Below are 16,103 nucleotides of genomic sequence, written 5' to 3'. Positions count from 1 at the left end.
TTCTGCATTTCCGTGGACAGAGCTACCTTGCCTTGCTCTTGTCATCAGCACACCTTTCATTCTGTTAAGCCACCCAAAACTGCTGTTGTCATCGCACTTTTGTTGTGGAAAGGAGGGTAATTCCAATGCATTGCGTTGCAAAGCTTTGCTAAATTTCTCTCCTCTCTGCTCCTGAATATGGGTCGATTTGTAGAGCACAGGTGCTCAACCTTTTTATGGGTGCATTTGGCGTGCACGTATTTTTTTCTGTAGTGCAGTCGTGTCGCTTTTGCTTTAGGTGCGAAAGCGTCCCGGTTCAAAGTCAAGAAGAAGCTTGATGTGCTGGTGTCGCAATGCACCACTCATTCATGATTTACCGTCTCTGTCAAATGCATCTCAAAGTAGTCTCTGAGAGGCCTAATTCCGTTGCTGTCTGCCCTGTCTCAAAGTGCGTGAATCAGAACCAGAAGTCCTCAATTATGTTTTGTAGTAGAGAAACATGGTCGCATTTCTAAGCACCGGACACAATATTAGCGGCTTATTGAGTCAACAACAGGAACCAAAGGATTTACAGGCTCGCGCTCTCGTACAGAAACTGAAATTAAAGTGTGGTCTTGAATCGAAGCCATGTTGGATTTGAAACTGAAGAAATGACAAGACAGGCTGCTAAATAAGATTGTGTCCATTTTGTTTTTCTTTTCGTTGCAAAGGAGCAAGAAAATCTAAACAAGGAGGGATAGGAAAGCGCGGCCAATGCAGCTCCAGTGAAACAACTTCTACCTTATTCAGTCAGCAGCAACAGACGTGAAGGCGACTCAGGCGCGAGAGCTTTTCACTTCTTGAACAAAAAGCAATCACGTGCTGTTAGCACCTCTTTGACATCTCTTATCGCCTTTTACGTTCTGTCAATATGTTTACAGAGTGCCTTTTGTGCATCTCTGAGCATGTGCTGTGGAATTTAGTAAAATTTAGTTCGTCGCTTTTCTTCGTTTCCCACGCAGGTTTCCAAATCAGCTGTCTGCTGTCTGACATTTGTTAATGCCCAGGCCTGGAAAGCTCTGCAGAAAAATGGACGGTTAAGAGAAAGACAAGAAAAGTAGCAACTCGTACCTGCACCGAAGTTCGAACAGCATCGCAACGTGCTCTGTCGTTCTCGGATTCTAAAGCCAACCCGGATTTATCAGATGTAGGTTTTTCTTTGAGCCACTTGAGTGAACTATACGGTAAATGGAAAAGCCCTGGGGAAAATTGATGCACAGAGAGATCTTGGTGTTCAGTTCCATTGTACCCTGAAGGTGACAACACAGGTGGATAGAGTGGTCAAGAAGGCATACGGCATGCTTTCATTCATCAGACGGGGTATTGAGTACAAGAGTTGGTAGGTCATGTTACAGTTGTATAGGACTTTGGTTGGAACACATTTGGAATACTGCGTATAGTTCTGGCCGCCACATTACCAAAAAGATATGGATGCTTTGGAGAGGGTGCAGAGGAGGTTCACCAGGATGTTGCCTGGTATGGAGGGCACTAGCTATGAAGAGAAGTTGAGTAGATTAGGATTACTTACATTAGAATGACGGAGGTTGAGCGGGGACCTGATTGAGGTCTCCAAAATCATGAGAGGTATAGACAGGGTGGATAGCAAAAAGCTTTTTTCCCAGAGTTGGGGACTCAATTACGAGGGGTCACGATTTCAAGGTGAGAGGGGAAAAGTTTAAGGGAGATATGCGTGGAAGGTTCTTTACGCAGAGAGTGGTGGGTGCCTGGAGCGCGTTTCCAGTGGAAGTGGTGGAGGCAGGCACGACAGCGTCATTTAAGATGTATCTAGACAGATACATGAATGGGCAGGGAGCAGAGGAATACAGATCCTTGGAAAATAGGCGACAGGTTTAGATAGAGGATCTGGATAGGCGCAGGCTTGGAGGTCCGAATGGCCTGTTCCTGCTCTGTAATTTTCTTTGTTCTTGTTCTTTGTTCACTTTGTATGCCAAACCGGCGTGGTAACTGTAAGTATGCTACATGGCATCATCTAGTACACGGCCTGCTCAGCTTGGTTCATTTTCCCTGCAGTCCAGTGCTTTTCACGTTCCGTGTAAACGCGAATGTCATTCTGTTTCGAGCAATAAGCAAAATCATTGACAAAGGCGAAAATCTAAAGTCCAGAAATCTGATGCAGTCATGTTTTCTTTGTCGAAGTGTAACCGAACATCGCACAGGCACATTACACTTTTTGCTCAACGGAATCTCAAAAGATGCGTTCAGCTTTCCGTTGGTTTTTGTTTTGATTGAAGGGCTATCGGCATCTGGTGCAAAATTAATATTGTAGCTGGGCATTGCCAAGCAGCTAAGAAAACGGACGCGGAAGACAGCGCTCCTCCAAGTATTAGCCGGTGCACTTCATCTCTGGGTGGTTTTGGAACCACCATCCTTCCCGTTATCAGTCGAACGCATGAGCCTATTGCGCCACAGAGACAGGCGCAAGCGAGCCGGCAAGTCATCAATTAAGCTGGCGGTCAGCAACTGTAGTGTCGCAGAGACACACAGCGTGGAAACAAAGTCTTCAGTCCACGTCGTCCATGCCAACCAGATATCCGAAATTAATCTTGCACCATTTTCCAGCACTGGGCCCTCATGCCTCTAAGCCCTTCTGATTCATACACGCATTCAGGTGCCCTTGAAATGTTATAATTTTTACGAGCCTCCACCACTTCCTCTGGCAGTTCATTCCAGACACGCACCAGCTACGGCATGAAAAATGCTCCTCAAGTTCGTTTTAATTTATTCCCCTCTCACCTTACATATGTGCCCTCTTGTTTTGCAGACTGGGGGAAGAAACTGAAGCACTCCGACGCAGACATGGCGAGAATGTGCAAACTCCACACAGACATCAGCTGAAGCTGAAATCAATGCTTGGGTCCCTTTGGCTGATAGGCCCCAAAAATGCTTGGACCCTCCTCGGCGAGGAATTGAACCCCAGTCTCGCACGTGACTGGTGAGGATACGAAACACCATAATACCGAGAACCTTGAACCAAATGACTTCTTAAGTGTGTACCAATCAAGTACAATTGTTTAAGTACCTTAATTCTATTTCTATCGCTGAGTCCACAGCCGTCAATGCCTTAGCCTGACAAATTCATATCTGAATGCTTCCTAAAGTCATCAAGATATCTGCCTCTAGGACACATAGAGGCAGTGGGTTCCAGATTTCAAACACCCGCTGGCTCAAAACGTTTTTCCGCATATTTACTCAAACTTTCCTATCTCTTACATTAAATTTGTGGTCCCTGGTGATTGATCCCTCCGCCAAGGCGAAGCATTTATTTGAGTCTACCCTATCAATATCACTCATTATTTTGTATATCTCCTCTGCTCTAAGAAAAACAACCACAAGTCTGTCAATCTCTCTTCAGAACTGAAACTCTTCAGCCCAGACAAATTCTGGTAAATCTTATGCACCGTTTATCGTGATATCTAATCCCCGCAATAATGTGAATCACAGACTGCACACAATACTGTAGCTATAGCCAAATGAACAAACGAAATAAATGATGCAGATAGCCACAGAAACTGGTCTTTTTCGATGAAGTCTATTTTGCTCAATATTGCCCTGTGTCGTTTTCCTAAGTGTGATGCTCCAATAATCACTGGCCCATGTCAGTTAAAGCTGCTACATGAGTTTTGATTTCACCGCCGCAGTATCTAAATGGATCGTCTGGTTTAAATTCCCGATTGTGAGGCAGGGAACGTTCACACAGCAACACTGACGGCAACAGGACAGAGTGAACGCTATCAATGTGAAAATGGATGTTAGCTTCTGCAATGCCTCAGTGAAGTGGAAGGAGGGATGGAAAAGAGAGTTAGTGATTGTGGGAGGGAGAGAAATCTCCAAGTGGTAGGTTTGAATTCTGATACATCAAACTCAGATATGTGAGAAAGCAGGGGGTTGAGAAATGATTGTCGCCACCTCAAAGAATATGTTCATGTAAAAATGTTTGATACTTGCCTCATTTCTATAGCCCGTGTCACAAGGAATAAAAAACATTGCAGCAAGCACCCACTGTCGTGGCTCGGTTTCAAACCAAGGTTGCTGTGGCCAGAACGCAGAGTACTAACCATTACACGATCACGGCACCACATGAAATAACCTGTGTGTAAAGAGCAATAACTACAGTGACAGAGGATATGTTCGGAACAGCACCAGATCCACAATCAGAATTCTTTCCAAGCAGTGCACTGCAATGTGGGGATTCACAGAGTGCTGAAATCTGTAATTACGATGCTACCAGAGGCTGTGGAGATTCCATCAATGAGTATGTCGAAGACTGAGATTGATAGATTTCTCCAAAATATCAAAAGCTCAGGGGATAGTGCAGGCACTTGTTGAAGTGTATCTTTCAATAGCAATCTAGTTTAACATCGGATACTTCACCAGTTCCTTCACACAAGGAAGTAACCACTGCTGCATACGACCATATAATCCGAGTTCCCATGCCCGGAACCAGAGAAACCCAGTGGCCCAGACGCGAAGATATAACCAGAAATGGGGATGGCAATGAGTGCGCAAAGCTACTCTGTGATAATAGATGACGCAATAGTCTGTGCATTATGAGCAAAAACAATGTGACAAAACCGAGATAGAGCCACGGGGATCATGTGCAGAAGGATGAGAAAATGCAATGCTGAATCAGACAGAGACCAGGGTGCTATAGATAGAAGTGACGCAATCTGTGAGCGTGCGGTCATTCTATGGTGGTATAGAGGCGCGTGAAATGCCGAGGCTGTGAGCTCCAACCTCACCCGGAGCAGCTTTTATTGACATGGAACAGGGATTATTGGGACATCAAGCTATATGAAAAGATACTCAGCAATTTTAATCTGAGGCAAAATAGTTTTTGGCAGCACAGTTATTTGTGGATTGAGGGAGGATCTGTCCGAGAAAATGGCACAACTGTAAAGAAAAATGTTGCAAATATTCGACACGTCAAGAGAGAAATCTGTGCTGGGAGAAATGGAGGTAATGTTTTCGCTCTCTTACTTTTGTCATACGGCTGACCCTGCACTGGATTGAATTGCAGGAAGGGCTTTTTTAGCTGATTTCATATTATTCAATTTCATGCAAACATGCACAGGTCATTGAAGTAATCTAAACTTCCGAAAAATAACGGTAATATACGATGTTGTGATTAGGCTCGAGTTTACCTCCCGTTATGGAGGGAAAGCAGGAAAGCGGAGTTGAGATTTATCAGATCAGCAGTGATCTAATTGAATGGCTGAACAGACTCCATAGGGTGAATTGCAGCTTCCTGACGACAAATGGCAGTGAAACTCACCGCATCACAAAGGGGAGACAATTGAATTGAAGTAGCGACGGTGATTATCTTTGCTGGTTGTTTATCTTGTGAATGTTCCTATTACTGCTCATGTCCCTGCTAACAACACAACACAAAGGTGAATAGCCTGACTGAGCAGTGACGGCTCAGGCACTTTTCCCCTCTTTAAGCGGCTGGATTATGTACTCTGATGTTCTCGGGGACATTAACTGACATTGAAAGAATAGCGGTCAGAGCTGCGCTACCTTTGCTATTGCCACCATCAGGAACAATAAACCTTGACTCACTGACTGGGAATCAATCTCAGGCCGCAGCCGTGAAAGCGCTGAATCCTCACCACTAGACCACCAGGGACAGCAGTAGAGGTTGGTGCATTGTTTCTTAATGACACAGCTTCTGGCTTTCTTTCTGTGAAAGTTGTTTCTCCTCCAAAATGATTGAATTATCGTGTTTTTACAACACGGAAAGAGGCTCAACATCCCAGTTTCCAGCCTTAGCCCATAGCCTAGTGTGCTACGAGGCGATGGACTGGCCGTTTGAGATGTTCACGTTCCCTTGGGGAACTGGACCACATTTTCACCCTCAGAAGGTAACACACAGACACATTTCCCAGAAGGTGACAGAGGCCTCAGCAGAGACCAACACCAAGAAAGTAGGATTTCAGCCATCTGGGTTATTTTGTTGCATTTCACACTTCAATACCAGAATCTGATCACAGCATAGAAAGAAAATATTTGGCCACTCTCCTCTCCGTGTTGGTCCCCCATTGTTTCCTTGTCAATCTGCAGTTTATAATACCTCACTTCACCTAACTGCTGGCCTGTGGAGAAAATGACATTTGCATAATTTCAGACGATATTAAAAGTGCTCCTTTAGACGTTGGATGCAGCAGTTGCACGAACATTCTCATATGTCCCAGTTAGAAGTAAACTCATGACCGCTGCTTGACAAGACCATTGCTTTCAATGCTGCGCTACAGAGCGAAGAATGTGCCCTGTAAGGTCGGGTTTCATGCATTAGAAACTGCAGCGTAATAAATGACGTGATAGTCTGTGCATTATTAACCAAGACAATGCGACAAAAGCGAGGTAGAGCCGAGGAGCTCATGTACCGAAGGATGAGAGAATGCAATGCTGAATTAGATAGTGACCAGGGTGATACAGATAGAAGTCTTTCCTCGTAGTCGACTGATTAGGATTCAGTGCCTTCACTGCCATGGCGAGTTAATGGTTAACATTTACAGTAATAAATATGAATTATTGACTGATCTTAAAAGCAGAATTATATCATGGACCAGTCGGAATCGCTTCACTGCATATTACAGGCCCACATCAGCAATGTCAGCTGCAATTGCCTGACGTGCAATTGGTTGAAAACGAGAAAGAGGGGAGGTCAGGAAAAGTGAAGAGCAACGGTGCTTTGCGAGAGATGACTGTAGGCCTAATAGAGCTAGGTTCAGTGTGGGTACTAAAAACTGTTTTTTTTCCTGTTAACCCTGGTACACAGATCACTCCGGATCATTAACGTCAATGGCTGCCTCGGTTCAATGCCCCAAGGGGATCCACGCATTTTTAACTTGGCAAATTTTACTCGGGTCAATTTTGCAGCCCAATATTAAGACCATGCATTTTCGGAGTAGAAAGAGACAACTCAGGCCATCAAGTCTGCTCTGCTGTTCAATGAGCGGATAATCCTGATCTGATAATTCTGAACTGCACTTTCTTGGATTTCTCAATATCCTTTGATACCTTTACTGCTAAAAATCTGTCGATCTCAGCCTTAAATATACTTAATGGCCCAGCCTCGACAACCCTCTGCTGTAAAGAATTCCACCGATTCACAACCGTCTGAGAGAATAAATTCTACCTCGTCTCTGCCTTAAATGTGCGACCTCCATTCCAGTATTAGACACTCCGTTCCTGGACGTCCCCAGAAGGGAACAAACCTTTCTGCATCCAATCTGTTACATCGCCCAAAAAACCTGTATGTTTCAATAAGGAACATTTTTGTAGTACTGTTTCTCAGCAGACGAAAGCAATGGATCTCAGCGCTTCTTCCCATTAAATTCATCTCTGATGTGAAACTATCACTGGTTCTGATAGAGATGCTCTGTTCACTGGTTTTAATGTCAGAAACTCATGTTCATGTTAAGAGTTTGGATAGGAACAATAAACTCTCACTCCCTGACTGGAAATCAAATTCATGAAAGAGCAGTCAGAGAGCTGAATCCCAACTAATAGAACACCACGGAAGGCGCATGCAATGCTTGTAACTTCTCTTTTTGACACTGCTTTTGATTTTTTTTTCAGTTGCATAATGATCGAGATTATTCTGTGATATTATATCAATGCCAGTCATCGAACATCTCACTTGTAAATCCAATTTCCTGCACTTGGTTTTGTGTGTTCTGACATTTTAAGTGCTCATCTAAATAGTTATTCAATGCCTTGAATGCTTCAATGGAACAAATCCAGCCCTTCTACTAATGACTGGAAACATTGCTGGTTGTTGGGACACGAAATCTACAATTTCCTCCTTCAAGACAGTTCCGAAAGCCAGACTCTTCCTCAGAGCCATTTTCCACTTTTCCTCATGATGCCAGTAGTGTGGGATTATATCCCTCTGGTTCCCGCCAATGACTATTCGTTTTCAACCTCTCTGCTAACCCGAGGTGTGCTGTCCCTCAGGTTAAATCACCATCACTTGTCTCTCTCTCTGTAGTAATGGTCCAGAACGAGTATGGCAACATTAGCATTGATTGTGTGGCTCAATGTCAGGCTTTGTGATATTATAAACCTGGGACACACAGGGAAATTTTATTCTCTATTCTTTGAATTAGCTGTCTCAGTTGTACTTGTAAGAGATGAAGAGAAAGTTTGCTTGCATACATAATAACATATAGAATTAAAAATCTACAATGGTGGCTGCGTTAACAAGTCCTCCAAACAACCAATTAAACCGGGGATCAGCAACTGTAGTGGCGTGGAGATGGACAACGCAGAAACAGACTCTTTGGTCCACCTCATCCATGGCGAACAGATATCCTAAAGTAATCCAGCCACATTTACCAGAATATCCTTCTCAACCACGCATACAGGTGCCTTTGAAATGTTATAATTTTATGAGCCTTCATCACTTACTCTGGAAATTCATTCCATACATGCATGAAAATTGCCCCTCAGCTTCCATTTAACTTTCCCCTCTCACCTTCAATGTATACCCTCTCGTTTTGGACTCGCCCACCCAGTGAAAATAAAAAGACCTTCACAGATCACCCTCTCCCTGTCCCTCATGACTTTATAAACTTCTCCAAGTCCGTTCTTCAGCCTCAGAAGCTACAGGGAAAATTGGACCAGCCTATTCAGCTTCATGCTACAGACCAAACCGCGCAACTCTTGGAATATCCTTGTGAGTATTTTCTCAACAATTTTACATGATTTTCATTATTTCTCAGTAATGTCAATAAGGCTGGACAACATCAATCTATTTGAAATCGAGAAGTAAAACGTGAATGGCTGCAAATTTCAATGCTCTACGAAGGTCAGCGGGCGTGACCTCAGCGTGGCGTGTTTCTGTAGTGTAGTGGTTATCACATCCACCTCACACGTGAAAGGTCCCCGGTTCCGAACCAGGCAGAAACCGTAGGGTCTGCCTCTTCTTTGTCTGCCCGTGTCGAAGCCCGCATAAACGGCAGGTTTTGCCCGTTTGTTGCTAACGACTTGCTTCTGCATTGACGTAGACGGGGGTTGCTGTGTGTTATTCTCGTCAGTTGCCTTGTTTTGAATTTATTCGGCCATCCCTGCTGTTGTGGCGAAAAGGAATACAATTCCAATTAATTGCAGTACTAAGTTTTGTTAATTTTCCTTCCTTCCTGATCCTGAATATGAGCTGATTTGTACTGCACAGATGGTCATCAATTTTAAGAGTGCACTTGGCGTTCTCTGATAATTTCTGCAGACTAAAAGCTTCGCATTGCTTTATGTGAGAATGCGTCCTGGTTCAATGCCAAGTTGAAGCCTGATTTTCTGGTGCCACGGTGCACCACGGATTCCTGATTTACCGTCTCTTTCAAATGCATCTCAAATTAGTCTCTGAAATGTCTAATTCTGATACGGTCTGCCATGACTCAGTGTGTGTGAATCAAAACCAGAAGACCTCAATCATGTTTTGGAGTAGAGAAACATGTTGACATTTCTTAGTGCTGGACGCATTTGCGTCTCATTCAGTCATCAACGAGAATGAATGGATTTACGGACTCTGATAAACCTCCAGACTCATGCTCTCACAGATTCACGAATATCAACATGTGCTCTGAAATCTAAGCAATGTTGCAATTGAAATTGAGGGACAGGCAGTCAGGCTACCAAATGACATTGTATCCATTTTTTATTTATTGACATGGCAGAACAGTAAGAAAATCTAAATAGGGAGGAATAAGAAAGCGAGGCACATGTGGCTCTGGTGAAGCAAATTGTATCTTATCTAGTCAGCAACAAAGGACGTGAAGGTGACTCAAGAGCTTTTCACAACTAGAAGAAAGACCAATCACGTGCTATTAGCAACTCTTTAACATCTCTGATCACCGTTTACGTTCTGTCAATAGCTTTAAAAAACTGCCTTTTGTGCATCCCCAATTAAGCAAGGTGGAGTTGAGCAAAATTTAGTCAGTCACATTTCTTCATTTCCCACACAGGTTTCCAACGCAGCGGCAGCCATCTGACATTTGCTCATGTCCAGGTCAGGAAAGCTCCGCAAACAAAAAATGCACGGTAAAGGAGAATCACAAGGGAAAGGCATCAAGTTCGAACAGCCTCGCAAAGTGATCTGTCATTCTCGGTTTCTGATGCTACCTCAGCTTTTCAGATGGAGAACTTTCTTTGAATCGCTTATTCTGCAAAACAGGCGTGATAACTGTAAATACGCTGCATGGTATCATGTAGAACACGACGGGCTGCTCAGCTTTGTGCATTTTCCCTGTAGTCTGGTGTTTTTCATGTTACGTTAAAATGTGACAGTTCTTCTGTTTCGAGCAATGAGTGAAATAATTTTCCAAAGCGATAATCCAAATCCCAAAAATGTCATGCAGTTCATGTTTTCTTTTTCGAAGCATAACCGAATACAGGTTCTCACAGACACATTACATTCGTTGCTCAAACGAGTCTCACGAGGTAGATTCAGCTTTCCATTGATGTTAGTTTTGATTGATGGGCTATCAGTACCTGGTCAGTAATTATTATTGTAGCCAGGCATGCCCGAGCAGTTAAGAAAATGTGTGTGCCCGATAGGGACCCTCGAAGCCTTTCCCTGTGCCTTCGTTGTTGTTGAGTTGCAGTATTAACATCGGAAAATGTCATATCTGAGCTAACGACTCATCGTGGTTTTAGGTGCTGGATTTAGGTTCCAGTCTCCGAGGAGGCGTAGGTTATTGCAAAGAATGTTAGGAATGACTTGCGTTTAAGTTCAACGCATCAAAATGTCTTTGCTGCTCGCAAACTGAACTATGATGTGGGACAGCACAGTTCCTCCATCGGGTCAACGTCCAGACTGTGTTTACATGGTGCAGTGGTTATCTCATGCGGAATGCGACCCAGCATGATAGCAGGAACAAGCAGGCTGCACTGCTGCTTTATATTCCAGGCAAGATGCGTTGTTCATCCTTTTCACTGAAAGCGAATGGAGATTGTAAGACCACTGCTGTTGTGAAATCAAATCCTGCATGAATTCTAATCGCAGTTATTTTCTGTTGTGGCGATGTGAAAATTTGTTAAATTTCTCTCATTTCCAACCTGGAGAAGGGAGCTGATGTGCTGCTTTCTGGATCTGCTGCAATCGTTGCCGTGCAGGCACACCCGCATTGTTGATCAGAAGGGAAACCCAACCTCTCCGAGACTGTGATTGCTAATCGTCACTTTTCGTGGGTTGTTCTTATTCTGTTCTTTTTCTTTCCTTACTTGAGCATTTTCCGGAAAGTGGCGTTGAACTGAACCACCAGTAGAGGTGGAAGTTCAGTTTGGAATTGCCCCACTGCCACAGGTGTGAGTAGTACATGACATCGACAACTCGAGGTGTCTCACAGACAGCATTCATGCTTTGGAGTGTGTGAAACTGCGTTCGCCTTGTCCTTTTTGCTTCGGTTGTGCGTTAAGAGCTGCCTGTTTGGAGATTCGCTCAATACCTGAGGAGCTAACACGGTTATTTTCTTGCAGCCAAAATCCTCACTAAGCACCTGTCATCGGGGTTGAAAGTGAATGAGTTTATCGCCCCTGGGTGGGCTCGAAACACCAACCTTTCGCTGATTAGCAGAACACGCTAACCAATTGAGCCACAGAGACAGGTGGGAGCGAACCAGCAACTGGGGTCCATCAACTGTAGCGTTGTCCAGATAGACAGCATGGAAACAGACACTTCGGTGCACCTTGTCGATGCCATCCAGTTATCCTAAATTCATCTAACCCCATTTGCCAAGATTTGGCCCTTTTTCCTCTGCACCCTTCCGATTCATGCATGCATCCAGATGCCTTTGAAATGTTGTAGTTCCACCAGCCTCCACAACTTCCTCTGGCAGTTCATTCCATATACGCACCACCTTCTGCGTGAAAAATGCCCCTCGACTCCTATTTAATTTTTCCCCTCTCACCTTAAATATATGCCCTCGACCATTCACCCTGTCCATATCCCTCATGACTTTATAAACTTCTCTAAGTCCATTCCTCAGCCTCCGAGGCTGCAGGGAAATTTGGCCCAGCCTATTCAGCTTCGGCCTGCAGTCCAAACTGCGTAACTCTGGCAACAAACTTGTGAATAGTTTCTGAACAATTTTACGTGATTTTCTTTATTTCTCAATAATGCCAACAAGGCTGGACTACATCAATCTGTTTCAAAATGAAAAGTAAAACGTGAATGTCTGCAAATTTCAGTGCTGTACAAAGGTCTGTGGGAACAACGTAGGCATCTGGTGATTCTGTAGTGTCGTGATTATCACGTTCACCTTACACGTGAACAGTCCCCGGTTCGGAACGGGGTAGAAGTAACCGCAATTATTTCTTCTTTATGAACCACAGGCCTCTGCGTTGATATAGACGGGGAGTTGCTGCGTACTCTTCTCGTCAGTCATCCTCGTTTTGAATTTATTCGGCCACCTCTGCTGTTGTGGCGAAACAGAATACAATTCCAATTAACTGCAGTGCAATCTTGTCAAATTTTTATCCGCCCTTATTTCCGAAAGCAAGCATCTAAATTCCAGAAATGTCGTGCAGTTCATGTTTTCTTTATCGAAGCAGACTCGTTTATAGTTTCTCACAGGCACAGTACATTTGTCAGTCAGCCGAGTCTCGCAAAATGTGTTCAGCTTTCCATTGATTTTTGTTTTGAATTAAGGGGTATTGGCATCTGGTGGGAAATTAATATTGTAGCCGGACATAGTCGAGCGGCTAAGAAATGGACGAGCAGGACAGGGATCCTTGAAGACTTTCCCTGTGCCTTTGCTTTTGTTGTGTTCCCGTAGCAACATCGGAAAAAAAATCATTTTTGGGACAATCGCTCGTATAACATGGTGTCATGTGACCTCTGGTATTTGCTCTTGCCCAAAAGTGGAAATCTTCGCCGGAAAACGGCAGGCTAAGCAGAAAGACAAGGAAAGTGAAAGGAATTATGGTAAAGTAGCTCGTACCTGCACTGCCTTTAGAACAATTTCGCAATGAGATCTGCCGTTTTTGGATTCTAAATCTGCTTATCTTTCGAAACAAAGGATTTGTTTTCGGACTGCTTATTTTGCAGCACAGGTTTGGTAACTGTAAGTATGTTGCATGGCATCACCTTGTACGCGGCTCGCTCGACTTTGTGCATTTTCCCTGCAGTCCGGTGCTGATCATGTTTCACTTACACCGGAAAGTTATTCTGTTTTGAACAAGGGACCGAATCAGATTCCAACGTGAAAATCTAAATTCCAGAGATGTCTTGCAGTTCGTTATCGGGATATACATTCTCACAGACACATAGCATTTGTTGACCACCGAATCACAAAATATACATTCAGCTTGCCATTCATTTTTGTTTTGATTGAATGGCTATAGGTATTTGTTGCATCACACTCGCAAAGGTATAGGAGGTGTAGAATGGGCATCGATATAAACCTGTGACTAATCTTCTACAGAGCCCGATATACAACAGTGAACATTCGGCTCCCGTGCCCGATTTCAGACGGTGACCACACTCCTCCACAGCCCAATATAAACCAGTGAACATTCTCCCACAGAGTCCGATATAAAAACAGTGAACATTATCTCACAGGGCCCAACATGAAAGAGTGAACATTATACCCCAGAACCGAATATGAAGCAGTGACCATTCTCATCCAGAGCCAAGTATAAAATAGTGACACCCGCCAATCCACATGAATCCGCATTTACCATGGCTTAACTACCCGGCCTGCACATCCCTGCACACAACGGAGCAATTTCCCATAACCGATTCGCCTAACATGCATATGTTTAGACTGGGGGTAGAAATTGGAGCACTCTGACGCAGACATGGCGAGAACATGCAAACTCCACACAGACATCACCAAAAGCTGAAATCAAAGCTGGGTCCCTTTCGCTGAATGGCCCCAAACATGGTTAGATCCTCCCCCGCAGGGAGGTGATCTCCGGTCTCCCGCGTGACACTCAGAGATACTAACCACTACACTACCAAGGACCTGGAGCCCAAATGCCCCTTAAGGTCTTTACGTGTGCACCAATCCAATACAATCACTTAAGTATCCAAATTGTATTTCCATCGCTTAGCCAATAGACGTCAATGCCTTAGCATCACAAATTCACATCTGAATGCTTCTTAAATTCATCAGGATACCGGCCTGTAGGACATTACAGGCAGTGGGTTCAAGATTACAACCACCCGCTGGCTGAAAACCTTTCTCCGCACATTTACTCAAACCTTCCTGCCTCTTACAGTAAATCTATGCTCCTTGGTGATCGATCCCGCCGTCAAAGGGAAACACTTATTTGAGTCTGCCCTATCAATATCACTCATTATTTTGTACATCTCCTCTGCTCTTAGGAAAACAAACACAGTCTGTTTCATCTTTCTTCATAACTGAAACATTTCAGACCAGACAATATTCTGGTAAATCTGCTCTGCACCGTTTCTAGTGCCATCACACGCCCGCAACAATGTGAACTACAGAACTGCACACAGTACTCTAGCTATAGCCGAATGACCAAATGAAATAGATGTGCAAAAAGCCACAGAAGCTGCTCTTTTCCGATGAAGTCTGTTTTGTGCAATATTGCCCTGCGTTGTTTTCCTAAGTCTGATGCTCCAATAATAACTGGTCCAAGTCAGTAAAAGCTGCTACATGAGTTTTGATATCACAGCCACAGTATCTAAATCGACTGGTTTCAACTTCCCGGTGGTGAGACAGGGCACGTTCATACAGCGACACTGACCACAACAGGTCAGAGTCAACGATGTCAATGTGAAAATGGATGTTAGATTGCGTAGTGCCTCAGTGAAGTGGAAGGAGGGACATAAAGGAGAGTTAGTGATTGTGGGAGGGAGAGAAATCTCCATGTGGCGGGTTTGAATTCTGACATATCAAACGCAGATATGTGAAAGAGCGGGGGTTGACAGACGATTGTCATCACCTCGAAGAATATCTTCATGGAAAAAAGTTTGATACTCTGCCGCATTTCTGTAGCATGTATTACAAAGGATAAAAACAAATGCAGCAAACAACCACCGTTTGCAGTGACTCGAATTCGAGCCGAGGTAGCTGCCGCCACAACGCAGAGTACTAACTACTATACGATCACGGCGCCACACAGAGCTTGTAAAGAGCAATAACTACCGTGGCAGAGCATATGATAGGAACAGCACCAGATACACAACAGGAATACTTTTCAAGCAGTGCACTGTAATGTGAAGATTCACAGTGGGCTGGAATGTTTAACTTCGATGCTTCCAGAGGCTTTGGAGGTTCCACCATTGAGTATGTTGAAGACTGAGATTGATAGATTTCTACAAAACAGCAAAGCCACAGGGGATAGTGCAGGCTGTTGTTGTAATGTATTTTTCAATAGAAACCTCGTTGAACATCGGTTGCATCAGAAGTTCCCTCACACAATGAAGTAACCACTGTTGAAGTCGACCATATAATCCCAGTTCCCAGGCCTGGAATCAAAGAAACTCAGTGCCCCAGCCGCGAAGATACAACCGAAAATGGGGACGGCAATGAGCGCGCGGAGCTACTCTGTGGCTCCAGTGATGCAATCGGTCCTTCTATGACGGTATACAGGCGCGTGAAATGCCGAGGCTGTGAGATTCAACCTCACTCGGAGCAGCTTTTATTGACATGGAGCAGGGATTATTGGTGCATTAGGCTGTGGGAAATATCACAGAACATTTCTAGCCTCTTTTGTTGAATCATGATTTTTCCAGGGAAATATTGCAATTATCAACGAAATTAGAGATTGTTCCCCCCACCCCCACCATTTCCCCGACAGATTCCCCTGCCTTTTAAATTCAATCTTTGTACGTTTGTCTGTGTTTCTTTTAAAACAGGATTCTTATTTCGTATCCGCTATCTTTTCAACGGAACCAGGCGAATTTTCATGCGTTTGACGCCATAGTGAGAGGAAGTAAAAAAGTCTACAAGTTATGGGGATAGTAGGAACTGCTTGATGCTGGAGAATCTGAGATAACAAGGTATAGAGCTGAATGAACACAGCAGGCCACGCAGCAGCAGAGGAGCAGGAAAGCTGACGTTTTGGGTCTGGACCCTTCCTCAGAAAAA

This window comes from Rhincodon typus, chromosome 8 (genome assembly GCF_021869965.1).
Source record: "Rhincodon typus isolate 14 chromosome 8, sRhiTyp1.1, whole genome shotgun sequence".
In the NCBI taxonomy this organism is placed as follows: domain Eukaryota; kingdom Metazoa; phylum Chordata; class Chondrichthyes; order Orectolobiformes; family Rhincodontidae; genus Rhincodon; species Rhincodon typus.
This window is presented reverse-complemented; position numbering follows the sequence as displayed.